General features: G+C 38.0%; 1 protein-coding gene and 1 long non-coding RNA gene across 2 annotated transcripts in view; one reads left to right on the top strand and one right to left on the bottom strand.

Moving 5' to 3' along the window:
• The window catches only part of RAB3IP (RAB3A interacting protein), a 66,655-nt gene extending 66,170 nt beyond the window's left edge, over positions 1-485 (bottom strand). The window contains exon 1 of the mRNA XM_050746591.1: positions 395-485. The gene's annotated coding sequence lies outside the window, so the exon portion shown is untranslated. The remainder of the gene's footprint in view (positions 1-394) is intronic.
• LOC126930012 (uncharacterized) lies at positions 281-25,930 on the top strand. Its single transcript, XR_007717423.1, has 4 exons — positions 281-594; positions 8,110-8,239; positions 13,410-13,577; positions 23,977-25,930. It is a non-coding gene; the product is annotated as an uncharacterized LOC126930012 (long non-coding RNA).
• Positions 25,931-26,081: the final 151 nt, after the last annotated feature.

Genomic DNA, 26,081 nt, shown 5'->3' with positions numbered 1-26,081 from the left:
TACGCCGGCAGCCGCCGAGGGAACGCGGGACTGCGCCTGCGCCGGAAGCGGGGCCGGGGCCCGGGGCCGGGAGCCGGGAGCTGGGAGCGGCCGGTCCTCACGGAGGGTGGGCGGGGCGGGGGGGGTGTGGCCGGCAGGGGCGGGGCGGGCCCGGCGTGGGGCCTGGGGGCGGACGCGCTTCCGCGCCCCCTGGCGCCAGGCGGGGCTCGTCGCAGCTGTCACGGGCCTGGCCCCAGGTTCCTCCGCGGGCGGTTTCCCTGGGAACAAGGGCGAGCCCGAGCTGCCCTGTTACCCGGGGCCCGAGAGGCCACCTCAGGTTGACTTCAGGCATGTTGGGCTCTCCAGAAGGGAGAAGAGGCACCTTCGCCGTGAGTTGAGGACTCCTAGAACCAACCTGAGACTCCGCGGCCATATACATCTTACGACGTGTGTGTGTGTGTGGCGGGGGATGGGAGGGGAGGAATCCTGTAGAACCCAGATCCCATCATTCCAGCAACTGCCAGAGCGTTCGAGAATGTCACGCCTGTACCTGTCTTCTCTCATCTTTTGTGCCAACTGTTTTATCAAACTTCCACCCCACTTTAAGTCTTCCAGGTAGGAAAAATACAGAAAGAGCCAAGATCCCAAAAATCGGAAAAAATAAAGAGGCAGTCATAGTATGTGTCTCTATGTTTAGCAAAAGAGAAACGTGCAATTTATGTGATACACATATTGAATAGAACCATCATTCTGGGTATTAATCTCATCTATTAGAGGCAGTAAAGAAAAGTAGACTATGTGTATGGCTGTTGGAGTCAGAATTACTGGGTTTGAGCCTGCCACCTGCTAGCTGAGTGACCTTAGGCAAATTAATCTCTAGCCCCAGTTTTCTCATCAGTGAATGAGTATACAAGAACCTGCCTCGCTAAGTCATTGAGAGTTTAAATGACTTAATTCATGTAAACACTTTGCATACTTCATGACACAGGATGCCTGATGAATATTAGCTATTGTTATTATACCATTATAACTATTATCATGCATCTGTAATCCAGAAACCTAGAAAGTCAGTTTTTCTTATTTTATACCCCGTCACCAATATATCACCAAGTCTTATTCATCCTAATTTCTAAATAATTCTTAAATCTATCTTACCTGATATTCATTGCCATTAGAAATGACCTTTCTTATTAACGGACTCCTAACTGTTCTCCCTTACACCACGTAGCTGGTCATTCATTCATCAAACATTTTATTGCACTCCATCTGTGTGCTTCCTGTTAGACATAGGGACAGAGAAACCATTACAAAGTCCCCACCATTCACGGACTCAAACATATATAGGGAGACAAGTATGTCAGTAATAGCTACGTGAAATGAATAAATTAAATATACAGCAAACCACTTGGGCTCCCCAGTCTTGCTGTACTCACAACCCTGTATTTCCATATGCTGTTTCTTTTTATGTCTTGATCTCCTACCTTTTCCTTGCCTTGCTAGTTATTTGTTATTCATTATTTATCCTAGACATCAATTCCCCTGTGAACCCTTCCCTGTTGGCCACTCAGCCCTATCCCAGCCACTCCAGTATGGGCTAAGTGCCCCTACCAGTGCTTCCATAACACCGTATCTCTTTGTAATACTTATCACATAGAGTTATAATTGTAGCTGTATTTCTCCATTTTCCTAGACTGTGAGCTTCTTGAGAACAGGCACAAGGTCTGACATGCAGTGGGACTGACTCAGTAAATGCAGAATGAGTGAATGGTATGCATGCAGAGTGCAGTCTTGGTGTGTGAATGTTTAGAGGATAAGTCCTGTGATATATTCTACATAAGACCTAAGACATCGTGATCTACAGGAAATAGTAAACAGTAACCATATGCCTGAGGCCTGTGTTGGTCCATTTACAAATCACCTACCATCCATGAGGCTTTTTGAAATATACTGAAAGATGTTCCTCTTGAGTACTTAACCTGTTAGCACTGTTTGAGAAGAGTGACATAGATTGTTACCTATAATAATACTTCAGTGTTCTTGCAGCACAGAGACCAAGATACATTACAGAATGTTAGACACTCAGAATCTCAGCCTACAAAGTATGTAAAGTACTGTGAGCATCTTAAGTTTGATAGCTTACCCACATATGAAAAGGACAGCTATTTCACAAAATTTAAAAATGTGAAAGATCTGGACAGGCACGGTGGCTCATGCCTGTAATCCTAGCACTTTGGGAGGCCAAGGTGGGCAGATCACTTGTGGTAAGGAATTCAAGACCAGCCTGGCCAATGTGGTGAATCCCCATCTCTACCAAAAAACAAAATACGAAAATTAGCTGTGCATGGTGGCGCACGCCTGTAGTCCCAGCTACTTGGAAGACTGAGGTGGGAGAATCACTTGAACCCAGGAGGCGGGGGTTGCAGTGAGCTGAGATGGCGCCACTGCACTCCAGCCTGGGTGAGTGAGACCCTGTCTCAAAAGAACAAAACAAAAGGCCACGTGCAGTGGCTCACACCTGTAATCACAGCACTTTGGGAGGCTGAAGTGGGCAGATCACCTGAGGTCAGGAGTTCAAGACTAGCCTGGCCAACAGGGTGAAACCCCATCTCTACCAAAAATATAAAAAATTACCGGTAGTGGTGGCCAGAGCCTATAATCCCAGCTACTTGGGAGGCTGAGACAGAAGAATCACTTGAACCTTGAATCACTTGAACTCGGGAGGTAGAGGTTGCCTCGAGCCAATCGCACCATTGCACTCCAGCCTGGGCGACGAGTGAGACTCCATCTTAGTGAGACTCCATCTCAAAAAGAAAAAAAGTGAAAGATTTTATAGTGTGCTCAAGATTGCCTTTTTCTCTTTATGTTTTTCTCTTTATTTTTTAAAAGTGTAAATTATAAAATTAATGTCAATTATAACATAAAATAACATTTTTTTTTATCTTAAGACTTTCTCATTTATACCTTGGGCCAGAAAAAAAGGAGATGAGTGCAAAGATACAGAAATTTTAAGTCGAACAAACCATTCTAAGGTTGTTACCCTTAGTTATAACTTTTATTACTTGTTTGCCTCCGTTTTGTTTTCAGAGTTAAGAAAATGTGTATTTTCATGGTATTTTCCAGTTGCAAACTGACTTCATATTAATGATTATGTGAGTCTTGTACAAAAAAGAATTTGATGCAGGTGGAAAGGTAGTTATTCTTCATTTTTGTGGATGGGGAGCTTAGGCCACCAGAGTTAGGGCCCTGCTGTTTGGAACGCAGGTGAATATCTTATAAATGAATGAAGTGAAAGCATATTGAACTTTTGTGTCCAGTAGTATGGCAGACTAGAGACTCTGGCTGATTCTCAAACCAAAAGCAACTCAAAGTGCTGAATAAAACATATAAAACATCTTATCAAACGTATCAAAGAGCTGGCAAGAATATAAGAAACCCTGAAGGGCACAAACTAGGTATAAGTGAGAACCCAGACTGGTAAATAATAACAATGCAAATGAAATGGAAAAAAAAGACAGTTATGGGGAAAATGTACCAAAAGTAATTAATCTATCATTTCCTCACCTGCCAAAATAGCTACTGAGTGCCAGTGCTTGTGTTCTTATAAAAACTGGCTTTTGCAACTCCTGTACAAAAGCAGAGCAATCTCAAAAGTGTCTGTCATTATATTAATTATGGACAACCCTGTATTTCAGGCCCCCTTTCTGATGTTGAAATAAATGACTGGGAAAAATTGGAAAGCTGAGAGAAAGGGTTGAACAGAGAGCTTAGACTCTGAAAAATATGATTCCCCCCTTCAAAAGAATCACTTTAACAAGCCACATATATATAACAAAACGTTTTGAGAACTGACTTTAGATCCAGTTTATCACACACACAAATTGCCATCCATCAAACAAATATTTATTTGTTGCTTCTCTGTGCCAACCATGTAAATAATTTTCAGTAAGAAGGAAGAGAAGGAGAGATGAGACACAATGAGAGGGCTTCCTGGCCTCGCCTTACTTTTTAATACCAGCTACCAATCTATGACTGAGGCTTCCTTCATCCCTTCCCATAGGTTCTATGAGAAATCCTTCTGTCCTTAAAATAATTCTCCCTTTTTGCTTTATATAGCTTTGAATGATTCCTATTACTGCCACCAGAAAATTATCCTAAACAATATATTTTCATACAGGGATTGGTTTCTGTAACAGCTAAAAAGCTCAAAGTAACAGTAGCTTAAAGAAAATAAAATGTATTACTCTCACATCAGTGTAGGTGACTCTCTAATCAGCAGATCCATGAGCTTCTTCCATCATGTGGCTTTACCATCCTGAAATGCAGCTTCTCCCTTATGATCCGTCATGGCTGCTCAAGCTCCTTACAGCCTTTTTCCAATGAGCATAAAGGAGGTAGGGGCAGAAAGGAACACGCCTCTATTCTAGGCCACTTGCAGAAGTTGTAAACATCACTACACTATACTCTCTTGGTCAAGTGTAGTCTCTATTTGGCAGCCATGGCCCAGCTAAAAATCAATGGTTCTAACACTAATGAAGAAGGGGAGAACATATATTAAAGAGAACTAGCAGTCTCTACTTCATCACCTGAGATGAGACTTAGGATGATAGAAATGGTGATGGGGTGGGACATACAAATAGAACAAAGGCAGTGCTAGGAAAACATGCAGTGTGTTCAGAGATGGTAAGCAATGCAGCTTAGTTGGCTCATGGAACAAGTGCAGGTGGATAAATAAGCCTGGAAAGATATGCAGGAGCCTGATTGTGGAAAGATCATAAATGCCAGACTGAAGAATATAGAATTTGATAGAAGAAGGTTTCTGAAAGATTTTTGAGCTGGAGAGTAAAATGATCAAAACAATGCTTTAGGAAGACTTGTGTTGGCAATGCCTAGAATATATTTGAGGAGAGAATGACTACAGGCAAGGAAGTTAGATAGGAAGCTACAATGAGATAGTGCCTATACTTCATAAAAACAGAGAAGAGGAAACATTTCAAAGGATGTTGTCTAATGCAGCAAGTGATTAGCTGTCCCACACCTCTCTCATGCGCGCACACACACACACACAGAGCTTACTTAGCATCCATTATACCTTTTTGAGATCAGCACATTGATGTTACTTGGAGAAGCATCTTTCCACCATATTCAGTTCACATGATTCCAGTGGAACTGAATTCCCCCAACTCCAGGGGGGAATATGTGATGCAGGCTTGACCATTCAGAGAATACTCCTAGTCTCTGTGATGGATTCGGTGATAAGCAAATGACTCAAAAGTCAGTTCTGGGATTTTTGGGTTAACATTGGGAAAAATGAATCTCTCTATATGGATTGCTGAGATCAAATGTAAGCTGCTGGCAACAATCTTGCTCCCATTGGAGAATATGCCTAAAAATGGAACTAACATGGAGAAGGCAGATCTGAGAGAAGAGAAAACCAAGTGTGAGTCCTAATGACATCATTTTACTTCCTGGATCAACCTGTGACTGAAACCATAGACCCTGGACTTTTTAGTTACCTGAACCAGTAATTTTCTCTTTGCTTATGCCAAATTATGTTGGGTTTTCTGCCACTAGCAACTGAATATACAGAAATAAAGGTGAGAAAGGAATCAATGAGAATTCCAAGTTTTAAAGACAGTATCATCTACCTTTGCCATACATAGTATTAATCAGTTTAGCTCTGATCAATTTTATCGGTTCCAAAAAATCCAATCTACATTCAAAGAGAGGGTGTTTGGGGCCGGGCGTGGCGGCTCACATCTGTAATCCCAGCGCTTTGGGAGGCTGAGTTGGGCAGATCACCTGAGGTCTGGCATTCAAGACCAACCTGGCCAACATGGTGAAACCCTGTCTCTACTAAAATTATAAAAATTAGCTGGGCACGGTGGTGGGTACATGTAATCCCAGCTACTAGGGAGGCTGAGGCAGGAGAATTGCTTGAACCCAGGAGGTGGAGGTTGCAGTAAACCAAGATTGGGCCACTGCACTGCAGCCTGGGCAACAGAACGAGACTGCGTCTCAAAAAAAAAAAAGAAAGAAAGAAAAAAGAGAAAGAAACAAAAGGTGTTCATTATGATTGGGAATGTTCACAGTAATGCCGTGAAAACTCTGAAAATAATCAGACTCATAGATGATTGGAGTTAGAAGAGACCTTTAAGTCATCTCCCATCACCATCTATTTTCACAAATGAGAAAGCTGAGACCCCGGAAGAGGAAGTGATTTTATCCAAGGTCACAGAGCTAAAATGTCCCAAAGCTGAGTCTTGAACCCAGGTCTTTGGAATACTAATCTATATATTTCCATTGTATCATCCTGAACTTCAAAATAGGACATCTAAAAAATGTTGTTGAGTACATTCGAGATACATATAACACAAATACAGACAACTTCCCATGAAGCAACTATTTTGAAAAGACTATTTATTTTGAAAGCATGGGAGTGGCAGCAATGTTCACCACATTCTTGTGAGGATAGATGGTCTTCTGCACAGTGTTGCTGTGACTCATGCCATTGTACATTAAGTGAAACCAACCATGCTGTGTTAACCACTAATAAGTGGACCTAGATAGATACCTGAGCCAAAAGCAACCCTGTGTGGCTAGATTGAAGATGAGAAAGGTCAAATTCTTGAAGTGGCATGAAGCTCTCCCCAGTAGGGATCCTCCATTCTGTCAAGGGAAATCAACCCAGTCAGTCCCCCTCACTTTGCAAATATGAATGCTAAGTATGCACACAGAGGGTGGTCATTCAAGTTCAACTGGTAAGCCAAATCAAGATAAACTCTTCTTCATTAGGCTTACTACATCCTCATTATAGAAATACTGGGATCCACATATCCTGTAATACCTAATCTCTATATTTTTGCAATAATTATGCATGAATTCCTTTACTTATTGAGTGTCCTTTACATGCCAGATACTTTTCAGCTACTTGGAAAATGACAGAGAATAAAATAATGTCCCTGCTTTAATAGCTTTTACATTCTAATGGAAGAGACAGTACAGATGTAAGTATATAACATAATGTCGAGTAATAATATGTGTGTGTTATGAAGAAAAATAAAGTAGGACTCATTACTTCATGAGAACTTTATCACATAGCCAAACACGGCTATAAGGGAAGACAGAAAACGTCGTCTCTATGTCAGCAGTCATCTGCCCGGGAAAAAGAACTAGCAGTCTGCCCCAAAAATAAAATAAAATAAAATTAAATTAAATTAAATTTAAATTTAAATTTAAATTTAAAAAGTACGAGTAGAAACAGGAAAGGAGTTACACTTTGATGTATCTAACACATCCACAAATTAACGAACAATTCATCTTTTGTTTAAATTAACCATAAGGTAGTATTTGCCTGGTTATTCACATAAATACATAGATAACTTGTATTTCTTGGGTTACTTTGGGGGAGTCTTGTCTCTCAGTGTTTGTCCAATTTTGATGCTGTCATTCATCAGTTATTTCTTGTGTGTCATTAGTGGGCTAAGTAATACTCAATTAAACAGATGACAGAACATTTCTGAGGCAGAAATGTTTCTCTGTTCTCCAAGGAAAATATCCCTGCCTCAGTAGCCCCTCTATTGCTGCATATTTTATCTCAGCCAGTGTTTTTTTTTTTATTTTTTAAAGCAACAGATAAAATTGTATGTATTTACTGTGTACCCTCAGCCAGTCTTATTTATAAAAACAATATCTACTCCGTTTCCTGTACCAAGCATTCTCACATAAATATCCATGCCCTTGTAAGTCATTCAGTTATTTATTGAGTGGCTACTACGTAAAATATGCAGTTGGTGAACCACTAGCATCAGAATCACCTGAGATGCTTATTTAACTCAGGCTTTATGAATCAGAAGCTTTAAGAATGAGGCCTGTCTGAAATTTCTCAACAAACATTAGAAGCAATTTTTATGACACTTTAGGAGTCAACAGTAAAGAATGCATGGTACACAGTAAAGCAGAAAATTCTCCAAACTGCAATCTAGCTGAGTTAACATAATATATACATAAAACAGTGATTTAAAAAATGTATCCAGAGAGTAAAGATAGCATCCTCTATTCTTCCACCTCTCAGAAATTACTCAGTAACAAGGATAATGACAATAATACAAAATTCATTTTCATTGAAAACAGTAGATACCTGAAACCCTGAACTACAATATATGTGAAATACAGTGAAAGGCAGAAATACTTTGATAAAAGATGTAAATGCCTGCAGACTGCAGAAGACATCATCAACATCAACAAAGCACACTTCACAAAAGTGACTTACCTTAGAGACAAAACCAGCAATCTTTCATTTGAAATAAAGGAATCAAGTATGTGCACAGGCAGCAGTGTCTTCCTTCAACCTGGCTGATTATAAAAGAGAAGGTGATAAGGCACCATTGGAAGAAGAATCATTCAGACATACCACATATGCAGAAGCATTGTGTTGGTGAGGCAAAATGGAAAAAATATATATAGACTGCGATGTGAGCAGCCCTGTGATTGCCAATTTCTCTTAGTTAAAAGTAGAAGCCAAAGAAACTCATCTACACAACCTCTGTGTCATAAGCAGAATTCCTACTAGGCTGAAACGTGGTCCAGGCCTCTCAGCACAAACCTTCTGCAATTAGCAATTCTTGGAAAACCTCTCCTCCAAACATGAACAGTCAATCAAAAAGTAATCAATCATCCAGGCACGGTGGTGCAGGCCTGTAGTCCCAGCTACTTGGGAGGCTGAGGCAGGGGATCTCTTGAGCCCAGGAGTTCGAGGCTAGCTTGGGCAACATAGTAAGATTCTCTCTAAATTTTTTTTTAATTTTACAAGTATGTATATAAAAACCATACACATTTTACAAAAATATATGCAAACAAAAAGATATATATTTAATGCATTTGTATGACTGCTTATCCAGGGGAGGATAAGAATAGGAATAAAAAGGAAACCATAAATAAATAAAACTAGCCTTCCATGAATCAATTATGATAATGTGGCATGAACTAATAAGTATGACTAACTCAACTTTCTTAAGTGCCTTCACTGGAAATTTTTTTTTAAAAGCAGCAGAACCACAAAAGGAACTTAAATATGAATTGAAAAAGGGAGAGGAAAAAAATAACTATTTAAAAAATGAAGACAAAATTAACACAAACTTGGAATAAACACTTGTTAAGGGGGAAAAAAAAGCAAAATAAAAAATGTTTTAAGAATCACAAAATACCAGATTGAGAAAAACAAGTTAAATGAAATGAAAATGAAAAAAAAGGATTAGAGAGAAAATTATGTAAATGGAAAGAAACAAAAGAAATCCAATATGTACATAATCTAACCAAAGAATCTAGAAGTTGGAACAGGGAAAAAAAAAAAAAGCAGATAAACATTTTGAGACACTTTCAGAAATAAAAGACCTAAATCTATAGATTGAAAGAGCATACCATATCCCAAATAAAAAAAAATGACAAGAATAATCAAACTAAGACCTAGTCTAGCATAGCTACTGGATTTCCAAGAGAATGACAGAATCTTTTGGGCATCCAGAGCAAAATGATCAAGACATCTATAAGGGGGAAAAATTAAAATGTAATTCTAAAGATTTCATATCCAAGGATTTCATACCAGAGTAACTTATTCAAATAAAAATATAATGAACACTTTTGAACATGCAAGCAGTATGGTTTTCATATTGCCCTTTTTTATAGGATATTCCTAGAGAATGAATTTCAACCACCAAAGAGACGAATTTAGAAGTATGGGCAGTGGGAGGAGACTGGTAGCAATCATTAAATCCATTTATCTATAGAAGCAAGTCTAAAATAATGTTGAGAATTATGGTCATAGAACAGAGAGTAACTGCTGTAAGTCTTGACAATATCACAATGAAATAACTAACAAAAGCTGAAAGAGAAAAGAAATAAGGTAAACACTACAAAAATAATACAATTAGGGGGTGAAGAGGCGAGGAACAGGAAACATACTGCTCAACGCTTTCAATAATGTATAAAAAATAGTTTCAAAGTTATTAAGATGACCACTGGAACAAAAATGCAAACCTTTCAAGTTCAAAAAACATGCATACACAAAGAATATATATACAGGCCATATAGTGAAAAATAAATAAATGAGCACTACAAACAAAGCCTAACAAAAAAACAAAAGATAGGTAAAGTAAAATCAAACATGACATGACTTTCTTTTCAACAAGCTCTGAAAATTTTCAATTAATTTTCTCAACTGGGATATCAGGGCAAATCTCAACCTTGTGCTATATACATAAGATACAGTGAAAATAAAATGATTTAGAAAGGTGGAAGATAAAAAGATAGGTGAAGGCATACCCAGTAAATTAAAACCAAGATCAAGATTTTATCTCAAAGTTAAATTCAAGGAAAAAGTATTAAATGAGACAAAGATAGGTACTTTATAAAACATGAGATGCAAAATTAAGATTTCACACTTATGAATATCAATGTACCAAATAACATAGAATTGAAATTTATAAAGTAAAACTACATCAAATTCAAAGAGAAATCCACAGAAAACATGACTAGTTAATTTATCTCATCCAGAACAGATCAAGTGGTCAAAAATTAAGTAAGGATATAGAAGACCTAAATAACATAATTAGCAAAGTAGATTGTATATGTACATTTATGTATTTATAAATGTATATAAATATGTGAGTGAAAATAATACATTTTCTTTTCATGTACCATAGACTAGTCACAAACATTGATTAAGTATCTAAAGGTGCTTCAGATAGACCTAAAAATTTTGTCTCTAATGGACAAGGGAAATGCTCCTTTATTCTCAGCCCCCTTTATTCTTTTTATTTTTTTAATTCAGCTCTTTTTTTGAAAATTTAAGTGAGTACAAATGAAGAAAAAGAGTGAAATAAGATTGTACACACTCATTTTCACTTTTAACAATTATCAATGAAGTACCAATCTGTTTCATCTATACCTCCAACAACTTCTTGCCATCCTGCATTTTATATTTAGTTTCTTTATTAACTTTATTAAGGTATAATTTACATACCATAAAATTCACTCATTATTAAGTATATGAATCAATAATTGTTAGTAAATGTATGTGCAACCACACTACATTCCAGTTTAAGAACACTTCCATTATCCCCAAAAGATCCTTCATGTCGATTTGCAATAATTTTACTCTTAACCCCAGTTCTAGGCAACCACTGATCTGCTTTCTGTCTATATGTTTGCTTTTTCTCTCAACTCCTTTTAACTACAGCCGGCTTCTCTTTTGTTTCATTTGCATTTTGAACTTCCAGCTTGGAAAAAAAAAGTTTGAAAACCATTATGACATACACTTACTTAAATAACAATGTAAAAATATATTTTATTTTAAATTTAAGATGTACGTCCCATGTGCAAAATATATGGAATGGAATGCTCCAAAGCAGCAGTATCCAGTACATGATCTAACTGATCCTGGTTAGGTAGAACACAGAAACTTTGCAAAGACTATCTCAAAAAGGAATTTGAGAAGTTTGGTCTAAACGTGGATGTTTATTGTATGTGGGGTACCTACAGTGAAAGAGGGGAGAAATGCTTTAATACTAATTCAAGCATTAAAGTGGTCTGATGCTCCTTGCATCGTTCATCGGGTGTGTTTTTGATTTGATCTTTGAAAGAAAGCTTTTCCTGGTCTAAGAATAGAAATTATCATGGTTGCCAACATTCTTCATGCCTGTACTCCTAACCATCATCGGTTTGGGCAAAGACAAAACAGCGTATGCAGTCTGGGTTAATTTTAATGCAGTCAGAAGTGTAGGTTATGGGTACTTGTTAAAGAGATGTTTTGAGGTCAAGAACCTTGGGGAATTAAAGAGCTCCCACTGGCCCAACTTATTCAACATTCAGGGGCCCAAGAGATTGTGCTTTCCTGTTGTTCTAATGAAACATCTTAATATACTGAACTTGCAACCACAGGGGAAAGGAAGGGCTTTTGTTTCAGAAAGTAAACATCTCAGGCATAAACCAGGCATACGAGTTGAGCTCAGGTCAACTGCCTTGAGCTTAATGGAATTACAGATTTTGAGGAGTTGCTGTACTATTTTGGTAGAAATAAAGTCCAAATTTTAGAAGACATATTCTGATGAACATGAATCATACTTCAAGTTTCTGCAGCTGCTTTTGGTGTGCAAACCCCAAGATGTGTTTGAATTACCAAGTGTCTCCCCTATCTGTGCAGCTTGATTGCAAGAGGAATTTAATTTCACAGACCTGAAAGGGAAACTTGCTATCAAAAAAGACAAAATTTAATTAGAATTTGAGTAGTGGTATATGAATCACAAAATTATCTTAAATTTTATTCTTTCATGAAACTACTGAAATCCAAACTGATGGCAATCATACCATCAGAAACAAAAATTTGGAGTAGAAATTCAGCTATATACTGCTTGTATACAGTCTAGACGGTTCAAGAATTGTTTAGTCACGTATACAACTGGATTATCATTGACATAACCAAAATTAATTAACAAGTTTCTGTTTCAGGTAAGTATCTTTCAGGACCAAAAATACTCTGACATCATCCCTGTGTGAAATTATTCTTGCCAGACAAGCAGGAACTTTTGGCCACAAGAAATGGGCATCTGTCCCCAGTTCAATGCTAGCAATGCCAGCTTAGGGCCCAGATGATTCAGGTAATTGTAGAAACTGACCCTGAGGCAAAGAGTTGGAAACAGTGTTAGAAATATCTGAATATTGCTTAGGCTGATATTTTATAAGAAGTAAATGAACAATACATACTCTTAATTGGTCTGTCTCTTGGGGTCCTGAAATTTCCAGCATATTGCAATTATGAGGCTTTTTTTTTCTTTTTTTTCCGAGTTGGAGTCTTACTCTGTCACCCAGGCTGGAGTGCAGTAGTGCAATCTCAGCTCACTGCAACCTCTGCCTCCTAAGTTCAAGCAATTCTCATGCCTCAGCCTCCTGAGTAGCTGGGATTACAGACACCAGCCACCATGCCCAGCTAATTTTTTGTATTTTTAGTAGAGACCGGGTTTCACCATATTGGACCAGGCTGGTCTCAAACTCCTGACCTAAGGTGATCTGCCCACCTCAGCCTCCCAAAGTGCTAGGATTACGGACACGAGCCACCACTCCCAGCCCAGTTATTAGGCTTTAAGTAACATCTAGCCAAGAGATATGAGTCATAACTAGCTTTGGTAGGCTATATGTACATTTTTATTAACAGAGTTGATTAGGAGAGAATTCAGGCCACATGCTTATAGATTTCTTATTATTCCTAAAATGTGAACATTACTATTCTAAAGAGTTGGAGAAGATTTCTGGCGTGAACATGAGTGGGTATATTAGTATTTTCTCTTTTCTATCTTTGAAAATCATTCTGGAGATAAAAGGATAAAAACACAAACCCCACCTTCCAAAATCTGCAAGCCCATTTTTTTTTTCTTTTGCAGAGTATGACACAGATATACTGCCCAGGTTCTAAAACATGTATAAGAGTTGACAAAATCAGCTGAGGTTGAGCAGAAATTATATAGGAAAAAATAGGAAAAATACAGAGACCAATCTCAGCTGCAAGAAGGCTCAGCTAGACACTGCAAGCAGAAGTATAACCCCTGAAGGTAAGAGACACATCCTGAGTTACAAAAACATTATCCTTGTTTACAAAAGTGGATGTGGGAACTGGGCAAACCATGCTGGCAACAAAAGTCCCCTGTACCCAGTTTGATTCAAAAAGACAGTGCAAGTGAGACGACACAAAGAATCACACAGATAAGCCATATTCACAGGAAGCAGTCTGTTCATGTGGCAGCAGAGAAGTGAGTCTGCACTAAGTCAAAAACAGCATCTTCCTAACCTTGCTGTCATACATACCAGAACTCTTGCAAATAATTGGTCCAGGAAGACCCAGTTCACTCAGTGATAATAAATAGGAAAGGGAAAGGAAGTAGCACATCACCAATACAAAGAAACAATAACAAAAATTTTAGAAAAAGGAGCAAAATCTAACAGATGAAGAATGCTTTACAAGTGAAATGGTAGCTCTGGCAGATGAAATTTTTAGAAATAAGTTTCCCCAAATTAGAGAAAAGAATGAGACCATAACCTCAATAAAAAGAAAATTATAAAACATAAATATAGGAATTTGAGGAAGATTTAGAGACATAGAAGGTGATAAAATGCAACAGAAGAATTTAGAAAAGAAGTAGTAGAAAAAACAAAACCATCACACAAATAAAGACAAAATTAGAAGGGAAGTGAAAAGAAAAGAAACATAAAGGAAGATAATAAGAATTATAGAGAAAAGAAATGAAAAAAAAAACAAGCAAAATGAAATGAAAAATAGAAAGGATTAGACACAAAATAATATATACAGAAAGCAGGCAAAGGAGGTTTAAAAAAAAAAAAAAAACTTACAACTAGCGCCCCCAAGGAAAAGATCCAAAATAATGGAACAAACAAATACTTAAAGATATGAAAGATATGATTGAAGAAAACTTTTCTCAATCAAAAAAAAAAAAGTACACCTCTTTATTGAAAGGATGTAGTATATGCCAGGGACATTTTACCTGACATAATTACTGACTACAATGAAAAGGAAATAATCCTTTGGAGAGGTTACAGATAATCAAATCCTTTGTAGAGGTTGCAGATAATCAAATCACTTATGAAGGGAAGTGCCAGCCTGTCTTTAAATCTCCACACAACAACATCCGTTCCAAAAAGACATTAGAGCAATGTATACAAGATACTCAAGTAGAGAAAGTGGACACAAAGTCTTTATGTCTAGCAAAACTGTATTTCAAGTATAAAAACTACAGACAGAGTTTAAAATATGCAAAACTCAGCTAGCATTGTTTCTATTAGCCCTTCTTAAAAAAACTACTAAAGATGAACTTTAGGTAACAAAAGATAATTGGCAGAAGGCCAGTAAAAGGACTGCTTGTGAACGTTGTGTCATTAACAAATGGTGTCTTTCCTTTGTGCCCTCTGGAATTCATCCATCAGCAGCCAAATCCCCTATATCCTTAGCCTCTTCTCTGAACATTTCATTCACCCTCTTGCTCTAGAAAACCAGCTCTCTCCTGAGGATACGCTTCCCCTGAAGCCATCTTACATAGTGGCTGCTTTTTTTCTTCCACTGTCCTTTTGCATCTGGGCCTACATTTGGGGAAGGCCACCTCTTTACTCCTCATTGCCACTTTCAGACTTTTCTCACTTGCCTCCCTAAAATTCTCCCAAGTTAAATCACATGTTATCAGATTAACTCACCCAAAAATGTTCATTTTTGCTGTCATCTATTGACACCTGGGTCAGTCTCTTTCATTTCTCAGTGCTATTAGCTCCAATCTGATAATCTCTCTGTTTAGTCTTAATTCTTAGTGATTTCAACAACTAAGGTAGGTGATCCTTCCAACACCATAGTTTGTCAGTTTTTAAAATTTCTTCACTCAAATGACCTTGTTCTCCACCATACCTCAGTCACTCACCCTATGGTCATGCTCTAGATTGTGTCATTATCAATAACGTAATTATCTTAGTTTCATCATTCTATTCCCTGACATCTCACTTTCTGTCTTTCCAATTTACTCCCTTTGACACCCCGTGATGGTTAATACTGAGTGTCAACTTGACTGGATTGAAGGACACAAAGTATTGACCCTGGGTGTGTCTGTGAGGGTTTTGCCAAAGGAAATCAACATTTGAGTCAGTGGACTGGGCAAAGCAGACTCACCCTTAATCTGGGTGGGCACCATCTAATCAGCTGCCAGCAAGGCCAGAATATAAGCAGGCAGAAAAATGTGAAAAGAGAGACTGGCCTAGCCTCCCAGCCTACATCTTTCTCCCATGCTGGATGCTTCCTGCTCTCAAACATCAGAGTCCAGGTTCTTCAGTTTGGGAACTTGGACTGGCTCTCCCTGCTCCTTAGCCTACAGATGGCCTCTTGTGGGACCTTGTGATTGTGTGAGTTAATAATTAATAAACTCCCCTTTATCTATCTATCTATATCTATCGATCTATCAATCTATCGATCTATCTATCTATCTATCTATCTATCTATCTATCTATCTATATTCCATTAGTTTTGTCCCTCTAGAGAACCCTGACTAATACACACCACAACAATCCTTTGCGCCCTAATTAAGGTTAAGGAGGAAAAGTGGCATATATACAAAGTTACTTCTTGCAGCATTGTCCCTGATAGAAACAACCAAATGTACATCTTAAAAGGCTAGTTTAAAAAAATTATTTAAGGACTGGGTGTGGTGGCTCACGCCTGTAATCCCATCACTTTGGGAGGCCAAGGTGGGTGGATCAGTTGAGGTCGGGAGTTCGAGACCAGCCTGGCCAACATGGTGAAACCTCATCTCTATTAAAAATACAAAAATTAGCCAGGTGTGGTGACAGGCGCCTGTAATCCTTGCTACTCGGGAGGCTGAGGTGGTAGAATCACTTGAACCCAGGAGGTGGAGGTTGCAGTGAGGCGAGATTGCACCATTGCACTCCAGCCTGGGTGACAGAGTGAGATTCTGTCTCAAAAAAAAAAAAAAAAAAAAAAAAAAAAAATTTAAGGAAGGGAGCAGTTACTTGAGCTAGGAAACAAAGAAGTATATGCAGAGGGCTGGTTGACAGGAGCTGTCACCTTCAGCCAGGAGGTACAGCCAGCCTGTGGTGGTGATACAGCAAGGCAGGAGCCTTGGAAATGAATACCCAACCTCCCTCTTATCACTCTCTCTTGTTTTCTGCCATTGACTCAGAAACCAAATAATAGTCATTAAATTACCTTTTTTAGGTAACTTTGAGAAGATGAGGTATCGAACAGCCACTACTATTAAGCAAGGTACAAGTATCATAACACTAGTGCCATCTGAGAATCCATGTCAACCCTTATCTAAGGAAGTAGCTCCCAACCTGGGGATCTCTGGGTCCTTGAGGGCTCTTAAAGTAGTTATGGAGCTCATTGAACTATTTTCAACATTTCAAAAAGGTATCACGTAGCAATTGTACACCCATCCTTGATAAAACAGCACAAGCAACTGAAATGTTATGTTTTCTGGCTTTGAGTTGATGTAATAGGAACTCAATGCCGACCAGAACTGTGATAGGTGGTTTTATACAACTTTGATTAATAGAGAAAGGAGCATCATTTTAAAGAGAAATTACCCCAAGTGCAGATTCCAAGAACAGGGAAGTTCTAGGTCTTTCTCAATTTTAGACAGTCACTGAATCTAGGAGGTACTGTTTTTAATTTATAAAATTGTTCTACCACTAAAAGTCACAAAATATATTCCATTATTAGGATATCATAACTAAAAGATATATATTGCTATTTGTTTACCTGAAATTATTGACTGTGATAAATAATCAACAGTGTAACATGTTTATGTTAAAAACATTAAATTATATCATGTAAAATAGAAACATATTGTTCTGGTTCTAAATTTAGTGGTCAGATTAGATTTTTTTTAAGAGTCTGGAAGCACTCTTTGGTTCACTCAACATTACTAGTCAAGCACCTTTCAGGGCTAGATTACATAGAATTTTGTCCTGTCTATTTGGTCTGATCAATTTTTAAACAGTTTCATGCAGAATTTGCCTTTTGTTTTATAGCAAAGTCTATGTTATTAGGCTTCTCTGATAAATAAATCAAAAGGGTACTAGAAGAAAGAATATTTTGTATTCTGTAAGACAATTACTATCTCAAGGGGTTAGTTGACTTTTAAAATAAAGTAACAGGGTTCATTAAAGTCAGGAAAATTTGCAGATTTCAGAAATACTATAGTTAAATATTTTAGGGTAATTGGGGAAAGGGTACCAGCGTGATCTTCAGAGGCTTAGCAGTGACTTGGAGACAGACAAGGAAGAGCTGCCTAGAAAATAGAAAATAGAAAAAGCAGATGGAATTCCTGTTCCTTCCCATAAGGGATCATTAAGTTCAAAACTGTCAAGATGTCAAAGCATTAACAAGATTAAAAACAAAAGATAAAAGGTTTTCCTCCAAAACAAGCCTGAAAACTGAGGTGCTTTTGATGTGGAAGACATGTAAAATTTCCCATGTGGTGGTGATTTTCTTATCAATGAACACTTGAAACCCCTTGTCAGGGAATGTAGTGTGACCTGTCTCCCAGGGTCTCACCTTTTAGCCATTGCCTGATTAATTTCATCTGCCTCCACCACAGGGCTCACAAAACCAGGCTGGGCAAAGTTTGATCCATAGAATTCTATTTTTCTATCCGTTCAAGACACTTATTCACTAACAAAGTAACTCAAATGGAAAAGCTTTGGTAATATGCAAAAATAAAAATCAATCTCCTCTCAGGGTTTGGAGCCTCATTAATTCGGGGCCATCATTAATGCAATCACAAGCATCAGATCGGTAAAGCTCCAGACAGGCATGGTGACTGATTTTAAATAAGATCTTTCTTTTCAAATGATTCTTGTATGTTAAAGCTGTCCTCCCCAAAGACTCGTACAATAATGTAAAACTTGGGGGACAACCTGAATGTCCATCAATAGGGAAATGGCAAAATAAATTACAGCATATCCATTCTCTTGAGTCTTAGGCATTTGTTAAAAAGGATAAGTTTGATCTCAAAATACTAACATAAAAAAATGGAGCTTTTCACAAATAAACAAATAGGACAGGAAAATACGATTCAATTTTGCAAAACAAGTGTATTGGATGCAATCTTTGTGCACCTCCTCAGATTTTCTCTACTGCCTCTCTTTTTCTGAAAGTAATCTCCACACCCCTGTTGCACCCCTACCACAACCACTGCCTTTAGTGGGCTCCCAGGGCTGGCCGGAGTTCGAATTGGAACCCTGAGCCTGCATGGCCCTTAGTCCTGACATGCTGAGCCCTATCAGCATTGGGTTGTCACTCTTTTTCTAGGTTTAGATGAAATGCCACCCTATGGAGCGAGTGGGGTGGGGGGCCAGGATTGGCTTCCTGAGTGTCTGCCAAGGGCTAGACATACAGGAAATCATCTTTTTAGGGAGTGAAATTTGGCCCATGGGATATGAGAGGCAAGAGGGTACCAAGGAGAAAAAAATCCCTCCCCTTTCTTCCTGCAGTGAGCTACTCTGAAGTGTGGTTTCTTGCAGCTTTTCCAGATGTGTCCCGCATGCTGAGTGGACATGCCTGCTAAGCATCTGCTATGTCTTTGGCAGGCCCCTTGTGAAATGGTGCTCTTAAGACTTCTCAACAGAGTATGACCAAAGAATTAAGGTTGGTGGTGGAAATAGCAGTTACAAGTGAGAGCTATCATTCTGTGACCTAGATCAAGGCCTTGTATCCAAAACTTGGGCTAAGCGTCCTTTTAAGTAGCTCCAGAACTGCAATAACAAAACTTGTCCAACTTTAAATTACAGGCATGAATGGAGAACACAGGTGACACAGGCAAATGATGTTTACTTATGCAATAAGAATTATCCTGATACTTTGTTCCAGGAAATGTTCTAAGTGCTGGGAATTTAGCAGTGAAGAAAGGGGACAAAAGTCCTCACCCACATGGAGTTTATTTTCTAGAACTGGAGGGGAGTGGATTGGGAGAACAGTAACCAAGGGTATCAAAAATTCATTTTAGCCCTTAGTTTCCTAGCAAAGCCAGCTCTGAAAAAAACTTGTCAAAGCAAGAATTCTGTCATTTCCTTCCCTGGGGCTAAAAGTCTTTTGCATCATGTTTAGCAACTTTCCCACTTCCACTCCTCCCAAAGACTTACTCTGGGCTGTGTGTCTGGAGCCTCCTGGGAGAGAAGCATACCTTATCAATGTCACAGACCTCCATTTGAAAAGCTAGCAGATCCCAGTCAGGGGCATAAGCTAACTGCCAGAGCCAGGGCAAAGTGCAATGGGCCATCATTAATGCAGTCACAAGCATCATGTGGTGGTGTGTGTGTTGCTCATTGTGTTTCAAGGTTGTTAGCTCAGCTAATGTGTTTTTTATTTTAATAACTTCATAATACTAATAGTCTCTGATATTTGCAGGGTGCTTTTGCATTTCCAGAGCTTTTTCACATATAGTAACCATTTTATTCATACTCCAACTCCCATGATATAGTCAGAACAGGTTTTATTTTCCTCTTTTTGCTACTGAAAAGATTGATGTCTGAGAAGTTACATCCTTTGCCCAGGGTCATCCAGCTAGGAAGAGCAGAGTCAATATGAGGATCCTTCTGACTTCTTAATAGTATTATTGCCTCTATACTTTTGGGGCTATTTCTCTCCAGATAGAATTTTAATTATTTTGATCACATTTAATTATAATAACACTGTAGGTAAAAATGCGGAGCTCCAGAGTGGGCTGGTGGAAAAGAACACATGGGGCAGGTGTGTCTTTGGTATCTTAAATAAATTAGATAGACTTAGCCGGGCGAGGTGGCTCACGCCTGTAATCCTGGCACTTTGGGAGGCCGAGATGGGCGGGTCACGAGGTCAGGAGATCAAGACCATCCTGGTTAACACAGTGAAATCCCGTCTGTACTAAAAATACAAAAAAAAAAAATTGCCGGGCATGGTGGCGGGCACTGCACTCCAGCCTGGGTGACGGAGTTCTTTTCCACCTTCAGGTAGAGCCAATGCTGTCAGAATCACTTTCAAGTAATAGACATATGACTGATTAGACTAAGTAATACAGCCGTGGGCCAGTGTTTATAGGCAACTAGGGCACTTCTGGTACAGCGGCAGTTCTTTCTGTCTGCATACTGGCTGTCAGGAGCCAGCTGTCCCCACCCTGCCCCCCTTCACCCCCACTCCAGATTCAGCATCCAGATCATACGATTTGCTCCTCCCCTTCCCCCCATGTCTGATATTGCTGGGGTGACCATGTAACTATTTTGCGGGAGAAAAAGGAGAGAAAAAGGAGGCACTATTGAATAATTACACCAGGACAACAGGTGTAAACCAGTACTCTACATTTCACCACCAAACAAGGGGTGAAAACTTTAAAAATAATAATACTAATGATAACTGATTACAAAAGAAGTCCTGAAAAGTTGCATGTTACGTAAATGAAATTTCAAATATATAGGAAAGCTAGCTAATTAAGGAAATTCCTAACTATAAATTCTTTGGAAACATAAGAAAAAAAGTTTCACAAAACACTTTACTATCTTTTATGTAAGGCTGTAAAGTTTAAATTTTCTATAACAGTTTCTTAATACATGCAATATATATTGGCTGCTGCTACACATAGTCAAATATTTAATTCTCACAGAAAGCCTGTGGAATGGTATGCCTTGTTAAGATATCATGCTAGAACACATACTACTGCCCACCCTACCAACAAAATCTTTATTCATATCATTTGCTTTGTTTTTTAATATTGTAAAATAATACATGCTCATTATAAAAAATTAGAAAAATATAGAAAAGTGGAAAACAAAATAAATCACCCTTAGTCATCACGTCACCAATAACCATTAGCAACATTCTGATGTATTTTTTCAAATGTTTGTATTTGTACAACTATTTTTGACTTAGCTGTGATCGTACTATATTTACTATCCTGCTTTTCACTTAAATTATATTACACACATTTTGCCATGCCATTATGAATTATTTATAAGCCTAATTTAAAATACCTGTACAGTAATCTATTATGTGGGAAACATAATAGATTTTACTTAACTTATCCCAGTTTGTAGGGCATTTGGGTTGTTTCCAACTTCTTATTATAAATAATGCCACAATGAAGACTTCATACTAAAAGCTCATTTGGTAGTTCATGTTATTTCTTGAAGGTAGATTTCAGAAACTGAAATTATCTTAAAGTAAGTGAACATATTTAAGGTTCTTGTTACATATTTAAAATTGCCTTCCAACAGGTTTTTCTTCAGTTTACATACACATCAAAAATAAATATGACTCTCACCAGCACTGAATATTTTCATATATGAAACATATGGTTTTTGTTTTGCATTTCTTTGATTTCTACAGAGGCCTAGCATTTTCCCATATACTGACTAACCTAATTGCATTTTCTATATTTTTGTTCATATTATTTGTACACCAGAGTTGTTACTAAAAGTACAAATTCTAAATATCTATAAAATTACCTTAAAGAGTTCTTCATGTTTTGATTTGATAAAAATTACAAGATCTGGCCGGGCACAGTGGCTCACACCTGTAATCCCAGTACTTTTGGGAGGCGGAGGCAGTTGGATCACCTGAGGTCAGGACCAGCCTGGCCAACATGATGAAACCCTATCTCCACTGAAAATACAAAAATTAGCCAGGCGTGGTGGTGTGCGCCTGTAATCACAGCTCCTCGGGAGGCTGAGGCAGAAGAATCACTTAAACCCGGGAAGCAGAGGTTGCAGTGAGCCAGGATCATGCCACTGCACTCTAGCCTGGGTGACAGAGCTAGACTCCATCTCAAAAAAAAAAAAAAAAATTACAAGATCTAATAGGAATTGTTACATGGATTAAGGAATGAGAAAAATACAGTTTTCCACATGACATTAATTTCCATCCTCATTGAGAATTGGTGAAACCCTGAGTCTTGGAGGCATCCAAGGCAATGTTCTTAGTCCCAGTCAGCAGGGGTCATATTCTGTATTCATAGTCTAAGTTTCCTGATTACCTTCCTCTGTGTTTTAATGTTTAGCTATTTCATGCCTCCTCTTGTAGAAGCTGAAGCAGATATTATTGCCATCTTAACAGGTAAGAAAATAAGGGTTCAGACAGGTGTGTGACTTACACAAGGTCACACAGCTGGTAAACAGTAGAACCCTTTCTCATTAAAAAAACCTCACGTTTATTCCACTGATATTCCACCTGAAGTTAGATGTTTAAGAACATTCAGGAAAAGGAGGAAGAAAGGGACCTGAAAAATTTATTAAAATAGCAGCCATTAAGTACTAGAGGTGCCTTAGCCGGACTGTACTGAGCAGTAGCAAGATAAAAAGCATTCATTTCATATGCTCCAGCTTTTACTTTTCAATTTGTATAAAGATTCCTACTTATCCACAGGCGGCTCTTTTAAGTATTATCTTACCCGAGAAGGAGTAGAGCACAGTGGATGAGTGTAGGCTCTGAAATCCATCTGCCTGAATTTTTAATCCTAGCTTTGCCATTTTGCTACCTGTTGTAACCTAGGAACATTACTCAAATGCTCTGTGCCCTCAGTTTCCTAAACAGTACAGAGAAAAAGTATAGTAATAATAGTACTTACCATATAGAGTTGTAGGGAAGAGTACATGAGTTAATACACGTAAAACACATGACATGGTGCCTAGCCTGTGGAAATATGCAAGTAAGGTTAGTTGTTGTTGCTGTCATTATACCATTATATGTATTGATTCATTTAACCTCATGACAACCCTATGATCCTGTGACAACCCTACTGTGATCCCCCTTTGACTAATGAGAAAACAGAAGTTACACTAATTCTAAAAACATAGCATAAGACACTATTCAAAACTGAAAGAGAATCTCTGACTGTAAGTGTGAACTAGATTTGACAAACACAATACATCAATGAAATATAAAAAGTTAAGGGAAATAAGTTACATTTTGCATCAAAAACAAATTAAGTAACATGAGATGCTAACATAAAACTTTTTTGTCAGCACTGGATGTGCAAGAAATATTGTAGAGATTTTTAAATGTTTTTATTTGTATCATGAAGAATCCTTAGAAAAAAACTGTCTAACCCAGAAGTGTAGCAGGGATGCTGACAGATGTTACAGCCATCCTCCTTTGTACTGTTTAAATACCATGGATTCTATTCTTGATAGACTTGAATGCTTGATTTCAGATGTCTCTGACTCATATTTGTAAATAATTAATACATGTATTTAAAACATATTTTATGCATCAACACATACTTTCATTTTGAATGTAAAGTGCACACACCCCAAACATTTTCTTTAAAAAAATCAATATTTATTGAGAATAACCATGAATCAAAATTCTACGGGAAATCAACATAACTAAAATAGTTGTATGAGTACTGTCCTTAAGAAATAAGAATTTGGGAGAAATAGTTACACTCACCTTCTTCCTCTCATCCCCAGATACAGGAAAAGACCTTAACTGAGGGATGGTTTCGTGCTGTGTCCTCGGAACCCCAGGGCCTGGCTCACAGAGACAAGTGAGCAGTAGCTGAAGACTGTTGTATATGTGAAGACCAGAATTTACCAATGAATGACAATTTGAATGAGAAGCTTAGAAAAAGAGAAGATGGCAGTCAGCAAGGGAAGAAGAAAAATAAAGACATGGGAAAAAATGAGAGGAATGAATATTGGCAGAGGACCAAATGGCATCAAACTCACAGCAGATAGGTTAGATTCACCTATTTCAAGAGGAAATTCTTTCTAGCATAAAGAAAAGACAAATATTTAAGGTGATGAATATCTCAACTACACTAATTTGATCTTTGACTCAAATTATATGAATGTATTAAATTATCACCTATACCCTGAAACTATGCACATCTATTATGTATCAATAACTAATTTTTTTAAAAAAAGAAATGCTAGAACCGAAAAACTCTAAATAGAGAAATTTAAAAAGAAAATCAAGCTACTGAAGAGATCCCTGGGCTGTGATGGAAACAAATAAAATGGCTTATTTCTAAGGGCACTCAACTATTGAGTAAGTCTGAGCTGAAAGGTATAAAGTACAATATGGCAGATAATAATAATAATAACCACAAAAATAAGCTTCTTAGATAACCTATTGCTTTGTGGTTATAATAATTATACACTCCACTGGATAGCAAGCAATCTACTTATCTACATGTATAAGTTTGACCTGAAGTTTCTCCTATTTTTCATCTACTGGAGTAACTCAATTACTAGGGCATCTATATTTGCAAATCTGCAAAGTGAATGTTGTCATCCAATAGCCCTGCCACATGTATCCTGCGTACTTTTTACATTCTTTAGCTTCCTAGATTCACTTCAGCCATCCTAGAAATTATTGAACTTCAAATTAGATGAAGTCTCCCTGAGAAGTGAAATAAATATTGCATGGAGAGAAGGAGAGAAGATTCAGATGGGTGGGGATGAAGAACCAGCCATGTGAAGGGAGCACATTTGCTAATAAACCTCACAGAGGATGACCTGAGTACACAATGCAGTTTCATACTTTTGTCTTAATGCTGCTCATTGTAGCCAACTATAATCTCTGCCTGCCTGACAATGGTTTGTCTATATGTCTGTTCCCCCACCTAGACCTGGAATTCCTTGAAAGCAGAACCTAGTCTTCATCTGTGTATCCCTAGCTCCTAGCATCAGGAGTGACACAAAGCTGTTACTCAGTATCTTTTTGTTGAATGAAGGAAGCAAAGACTCAAATACATTTTTTTCATTTTTGTGACCTTACGAAAGTTTTGGCCTCCTGAAACTTTTTGACTTATGAAACTTTCTTAAGGGCTGTAAAGTAAGGTTGAATGCATTGCTTTGTGTTCAAAAATCCCTTCAGCCCCTGTGTTAGTCAATGGAAATTTATATAATCTGATTACTTATTATATCACCAAATCTCCAGAGTTGGGCACACACTGGAGGGTGAACCCACCAATTAAAAGAGGCAGAGGGATACATGAGTGTTCACACAAGTGATAAATTAACATAAATTACTTTAAAAGTTATTTAAAATTTACATGTCTTGGAGTTAACCCTAAAGTAGCAGTTCTTAATTTAGGGCTCATGGATCTTTAGCAAGTCCAAGCATGAATCTTAGGGGGCATGTTTATGAACCACAAAAACAAACATCAAAGAAAAAATGAGTTATATGAAGACGTGTGTTTTGGAAGGGAGGTGATCTACAGCTGTCATTAGATTACTGAAGGAGCCTATGATCCAAAAATAATATAATTCATAACTTCAAACAGATATTTGCAGAGTATGACAAGAAATATGCACAAGGATGTTCATCATGGCATAAAAAGAGTGGAAAATTGGAAGTAATCCAAATGGATTTCAAAAAAGGAGTGTTGAGCACATAAATAAAACACGTGTGATAGGCTGCATACAGATTTCACATTGTTGAGGGAAAGGGCAGGTTATTGCACAGCACATGTAGTATGGTCTTATTTATGGAATTAGTATGCATGTATATGTAGGCAGAGAATGTGTCTAGGCAAAGAAAGACAGTCACCAAATGTTAACAGTTATTG

This window comes from Macaca thibetana, chromosome 11, assembly GCF_024542745.1.
Source record: "Macaca thibetana thibetana isolate TM-01 chromosome 11, ASM2454274v1, whole genome shotgun sequence".
Lineage (NCBI taxonomy): Eukaryota > Metazoa > Chordata > Mammalia > Primates > Cercopithecidae > Macaca > Macaca thibetana.
The sequence above is the reverse complement of the archived record's forward strand: the minus strand, read 5'-3'. Positions and strand labels throughout refer to the sequence as shown.